This window comes from Grammomys surdaster, unplaced genomic scaffold (genome assembly GCF_004785775.1).
Source record: "Grammomys surdaster isolate TR1022 unplaced genomic scaffold, NIH_TR_1.0 958, whole genome shotgun sequence".
Taxonomy (NCBI): domain Eukaryota; kingdom Metazoa; phylum Chordata; class Mammalia; order Rodentia; family Muridae; genus Grammomys; species Grammomys surdaster.
The window spans coordinates 218,921-225,146 of NW_021605377.1; the positions used below are offsets into that span (position 1 = coordinate 218,921).

The 6,226-nt window shown below is 38.7% G+C and overlaps 1 non-coding gene across 1 annotated transcript; it reads right to left on the reverse strand.

Moving 5' to 3' along the window:
- Positions 1–5,737: 5,737 nt before the first annotated feature.
- On the reverse strand, positions 5,738–5,852 carry LOC114634535. Its single transcript, XR_003713349.1, has one exon. It is a non-coding gene; the product is annotated as a U5 spliceosomal RNA (small nuclear RNA).
- Positions 5,853–6,226: the final 374 nt, after the last annotated feature.

Consider the following 6,226-nt stretch of genomic DNA (forward strand, 5'->3'; position numbering starts at 1 on the left):
TATCTGGAGAAGGTTTGAATGACTTTGAAGAAGTAAGATGTTTAGCCCAAACAGATAAATAAATACAAATAGAAAAATGGAGTAAAATAAAAAAACTCATAAAATTTAACATCTGACATATGAATTGTAACTTTAGATATTTCATTTGTGTGCCAAACTGGCCTATTAAAAGATTTTTAGGGAGCATAAAAGGGCAATAGTCTTATCGAAGCGGATTTAAACTTGAAAGGCACAGTGAGAGTCAGCTTATAGTTGGCTTCTTATGAACTCATCTTAGAGGGGGAAATACACACGGGGCAGGATCAACCTTGCCTGCTCTCTGCTAACTCACTCAGCCCATCCACACCTGCCCCTAAAAGCTGGCTCTAGATCTAAAAGCTGGCTCTAGAATCACATGCAGAGACTGTAAGAGAGAGCTCTAGAGGCCTTATGGTTGGGAAGAGCCTAAAGTTTGGCTTGTTGTCTATCTGTGTGGCAGTACAAATGAAATCTCTGTGAGTTAAAGCCTGACCCTGTCTACGAAGAACAGATTCGAGTGGGGACAAGATAATAGCATCATTTTGATTTAGGTGAGCTGTCTGTTAAAAAGTAAAAATAAAAATAAAACCGATGGGGGCAGAAGTCATATTCTCTCTGTTTATGAAATAATCTGCCTCCTCTGGGAAATTAAATGGCCAGGTCTTGGTTTTTCTTCATAGTTTGGTCTTTGTTAACAGATGTTTTGTTAGTTTTGAAGAAATGTCTCCTGAATGAAGATTAGATTCTTTACAATTTACCTAACTTGGAATAACACAGTTCAGTAATTAACTTCTTGGGGAAATATTGAGTTTTCCCAGGATGCTACTCTGAACCAACTGAAGGGTTTCAGGAACAAACAAAAGATCTTACTGTATCAAGAACTGGCACTGAGTGATGGTGAGATAAGGTTGATTTTTTATTGCTAAGACTTTAACTTTGATATTTGTTATCTAACACACACAAGTGCATCTAGAGATGCAGCCTAGAATTAGAATTAACACAGAAGTCACTGATGGCCAAGAATCATCTTAGTGTCCCTTCATAGAGAATTAGGAAGGCGTGGTGGTAAAAATAGAAACTTTTAATAATAGTAAAATCTTCTTGAGAGGTCCATAAAGACTCTAAGTTTGTCATTTTAAAATAAACTGGTCATAAGTAATTTACATTAAAAGAACAAGCATTCTTTCTATGTCTGTAAAAGCAATAGCAAAAATTTCATACTTACTTCCTCTGATAGATCCCCTAAGATTTAAATGAATGTATTTGCAAGAGTATTGCAGAAGATTGTTTCATTCAAATTTAGAAGGAGATGATTTATTTGAAAGTGACTCAGTTTGGGTATCTTATTCCAACATGAGTGTTGGAGGATGGTCTTTAAAACTGTCATTTGTAAGGAAACACTGTAAACCATGTGTTCCTATCAACCTAGAAAGTAAACACTTGAGACCTGGGAAAGATGGTGCAGGCCTATAATCCCAGCCCTGGAGAGGCTGAGGGAAGAGGATGGTAGATTCAGGCCAGGATAAGCTACAGAGTGAGAAATGAAACTTAAACAAAAATGAAAATGTCTGAGGGCCAGAGCCACATCTCAGGCCCAAAATAAAACAAGTCGCCAAGAAAATCTAAGTGCTTGACAAGTTTCCTTTCTCTTGAGCTTGCCAGACAAGCAGGGAGCACTGGACCTGTTTACCAATCCCCTTACCCTTGACTTTCCTGCTATTTGAAATTCCTTGGAAACAAGAGGGAAGCATCTTCAGCTATACTCGATGAGAAGCAAGAACACACTTGTTTTCCTACAGTTTTTCTCTAAGCGATTTATTTAGAGAGATGGAGAGGAAAGAATCACCCAGTCCTTTATTTATCTCCCTAACAGGTGCTGTACAGAGGATCATAAAAGCAGGAGCTAAAAAAGAAGAATTCTGCCAAGTATTAAGCCCCTCTAGGGTACATTTACCCCAAGCATTCCTTCTCAAGCGGACAGCCCAACCCTGCACTGTGAATCTCCTGTATTTTGAGGCAAGTTCTTTTCTGAATGGGTTGGGGGTGGGGGTTGGGGGTGGCAGGGGCAGGGGTGGGGTGATCAATACTACAGTACTCATTCCAATCATTTCTTTTTGTCTTGTTTTTAAGATAGCATCTTACTATGTAGCCCAGGCTGGCCTTGAAGTCTCCTACTTCAGCCTCCTGGAAGTGGGGATTCTAGGCATGTGTCCCCGCAACACACCTGACAGTATAACTTCTGCATTCCTCATTTGAATCTTTTATTTGGCAAATATGATCGTGTGGAGCTAGAAGGAAAATGGATGCTTTTGACTAAAAATGAAAATGGGGAATCCCCTTTTCTCCTTTATTTTTTTATCTCGCTTCTCATAGATTATTAACTTCCCTCTAATTTAAGATTATACATATTGAATATTATGTAATTTACATTAGTTTATTAAATATATGCTATATATTATTATATAATTATATATAATTTAAGATACATATATATTTCTTAAAGATATATCTATATCTTTCCAAACCAAGTTTATTTTGGGACTTCAAATAAGCCATCCAGTGGCTTGCATGTGGAAACTGAAGGTCAACGTGTAAATATGAGAGGGAGGCTTTCCCATCACTGGGCTCCTTTTCTGGCGGTGACTAAGCCCCGAGCCACGCTGAGAAATAGGCAAGAGGTGAAGGATGCCACTTTAGATTCAGATTGGCGTTTGGACTCCCCAGAATGTTAAGATGTTCTAGGGACCAGGAAAGAAAAGTATAGAAAGTGAGGAAAGCTTCCAGACTGAAAATTGTCTCTGTGACTGTGTTCCCTCCTGCTCCCACTGAAAAAGACCCATGTAGATAAAGGCAGGATTGTACATTGAATGTCGATACAGCTGATTCCGGAAGTGATCGGGATACACCTTTACCATTGTAGCCATGAAAGACCCTGTGTTGTCCTGTGCCTTCAGCATTAAAGAAAAGATCTGGCATGAAAGAGGAGAAAATTATGACTCCGCCATATATTTTGATCCACGTACAAGGTTTGCTCTCTCCTGACAAGTTATGCATGCAAAATATAACAGCACTCGATACGCCACGTGATAAAAGTGAAGTTTATCTTGAGGCCTCAATCCTCCAACGTGTGAGAAAAAAATCTTTGAAGACTGCAGAGTCTAACAGTCAACAACTCCATGCTGATTCTAAAGCACCAGGCCTTTCATCATTACATGCTGCAGGGGTGCAATCATACTTAATGTGTTTAAGAGTCATTCATCTTGTTTGTACATTTTTAATTACATTTTATTTAGTGTGTGTGTATGTGTGTGCGTGTACGTGTGTGCATGTGTGCCCATGTGTGTCATTGTGCCCATGTGTGTCATTGTGAGCAGGTAGAGGTCAGAGGACAACTTGTGGTAGTTGATTCCCTCCTTTCACCGTGTGGGTCTCGCGGATGGAGCTACGGGTGATAAGCTGGATTGCAATTGCCTTTATTGGCTGAGCCTCCTCACCAATCCCATATTGTTTTTAAACTAATAAAGCTTCCACCCCAAGAAGAAGTGTTATTGAAACTTTATTAATGTTTAGTAGTTTCCTTTTGCCTGGAAAAAGGAAATTTTTCCAGTGGCAAGTTATGTCTTTGCATATTAGGATCCAGAGAGGCAGTTATCCATGAAGATGAGCAGAAGTCACCTTATAGACCTCTCTGAAATGGAGTAAAGTCAGGCTTAAGTAATAGTGGAGACATAAGTGAATCCATTGCCAAGGCACTCTGGGAGATTTCTTCCAACGCCTTCTCTCACCATCTGATTAGAAAAACACAACAGCCTCAGGTTCTATATGAATGTAGACTGTTGGTCCATGGGATAAATAATACAGTTGTCCAAATGCATATGCAATGGGCAAAATGCAGAGTAGAAATGGAAATAGGTACTCCTATTCTGGGCAAGGATGTAGTTCGGTAGCAGAGCACATACCCAGCATGTATTTGAGGATTTGATGCCCAGCACCAACAAGGGGAAAAGATGTTTTCTGTTTCCAAAGGAAGTCCTTAAGATAGCCCAAATATTTTCATGGCTCCAAATAGGAGCTATACTAATTCTTTCTACTAGAATTTCTCCTTAAAGTTCAAAGCTGTACCAATTTCTCTTCCTTAGAATGACCCACTACCCGAAGAAATGACACCAGAGTCCATGAACTAGGCCACTGCAGGTTGGAAGTATCTAAGTGAGATGTCCTTTGCACCTTTAGGTGCTGAAAACTCGGTCTCTTTGCCAGATTCTATCAAGACTCACAGCCTAGTGTTCCCAGCTGTGGAGAAGGAAGATTTCTCAAGGCTAGAGGAGCTGGTTCTTTGGGGGAGTATCTGCAGGTAGTTCCGAAGCATGGCGTGTTTTATTCTTGGTGCTGTCATTCACAGGGTGGCTTCAGTGGAGTAACAGCCAGCAGTATTGACTGTGAAACCATCTACAGCATGTGTGGCTGCTGCAGACCAGGGCAGCCCAAAAATTATCATGTTCTTCCGGATGTAAATGACAGTGGTCCTTAAAGGCGACAGTTCACAAAGGCAAACTGAAGATGCAGCTCCGTTAACAATCAGTTCTGCTGGTAAGGGAATTTAAAAAGGAAATCTCTGTACTCCCTTGATGGCTTTTAAATATATCAGTGATACTTTGGGGGATGCCACTTCCCACCAGCCAAATTTAAACTAAGCAAAGAGTCTATGGGTATAAAATTACTGTCCTGGATAGAGGGGCTCCTACACAGACTATAAAACATAGTTTGACAGGAAAAAAAAACACCTCATGGAGACTTTAGTATTCATGTGAATTTATATTTGAAATGTATAAAATATATATGAATAAAAAATTATATTTTCTTTCTAGCTTTCTAATTTCATTCTCTCTAAATGCAGAATAGATTTGGATCAAGTCTTCAAAGCAATCACAAACCATCACTGCATCCAGCAGGCAGAATGATTTAATTTGCTTTATTGGTTCTGCAGCCTAGCACCTGACTTATTAATCTTCAAGCTTTCTTGTTGTTTTCAATTGGGATTTCAAACAACAAATGGCATTCAGACTGATGAAAAATAATCTTCTGTTTTCAGTTAGGAATCATAAAAGGCATTTCATCCAAGTAAGCCTCGAAGAGACAGGTCAAGTGACCCATTAGATAAAAGGGACATTTAATACACATGTAAATCATTTGCATTACAAATAAGACACTTTCACAGGGGTTAGACACACACACACACACACACACACTCGTCCCTGGAGTTGGCATTAAGTTCCCATATTAATGCATGCATTTGGTGTGGTTATTTTGGGACAAAGACTTCACCCATCAATGCTCTCTGGCACTAAATAGGGCCAACCTGTAACTGATCGCCCCAACCTGTCAGCACTGACTACCTAATTACATAAAGAAAAAACACTTAAAAGCCTTTTCAGAATTTGGTTAGTAGCTCAACTTCAGCTTCCACCGGTGGCATTTTTTGCAACATTCTTCACAATAACGGCAACAAGCACTTTTGGGAATTGAAAGTGAGAAGCCCAAGTACTGTTTTTATGTTCTCTGTTAAGTCTGTGTACATGTATCTGTGTGTATGTGCAAGTATGCTTTTATCTACAGAGGAGAAAAAAAAAAGATTCAAAAGCCCCAAGAGAAACAGATTTGATTTAAATATTTACATTTTTGTATTAGTCCCAAAGAAGTGAAACATCAAAAACTTGGCTTGTCAAAAACTTGGCTCATCAAAAACTTGGCTCAAGACTCAAAGGTATTCCTCTCCTCTGTAATCTTTAGTAAAGGATGAAAGATTTATATCATCCCAAGGGAAACCAGAGCATGAGGTAATATTTATAAAAGATGTTTCTGTTAAAAGTTAGTTAATATATTTATGAGAATGTACATTTCCACTATTTTTGTAACCACTAACACCAATGTACTTACATTACCAACCAGCAATTTAGAAAACTGATTATTTTATAGAAAGGAGAAATTTCTAATAAAGACTACTCCTTAATTGCCTTTCTTTTTTTATTCTTGATTTTTTTAAAGGTCACATATTTTAAGATTGTATACAGCAAAACTCAGAAGAGGCACAACCTACCAATCATATTCAGAAAGATTTTCTTTTCCAGCAAGAATTTCAAAGCTAGGCTCCCAAAGAATAATCATAGAAGAAGAATTCTTACTTGTGTATTTCAAATGCCTTTCTGTG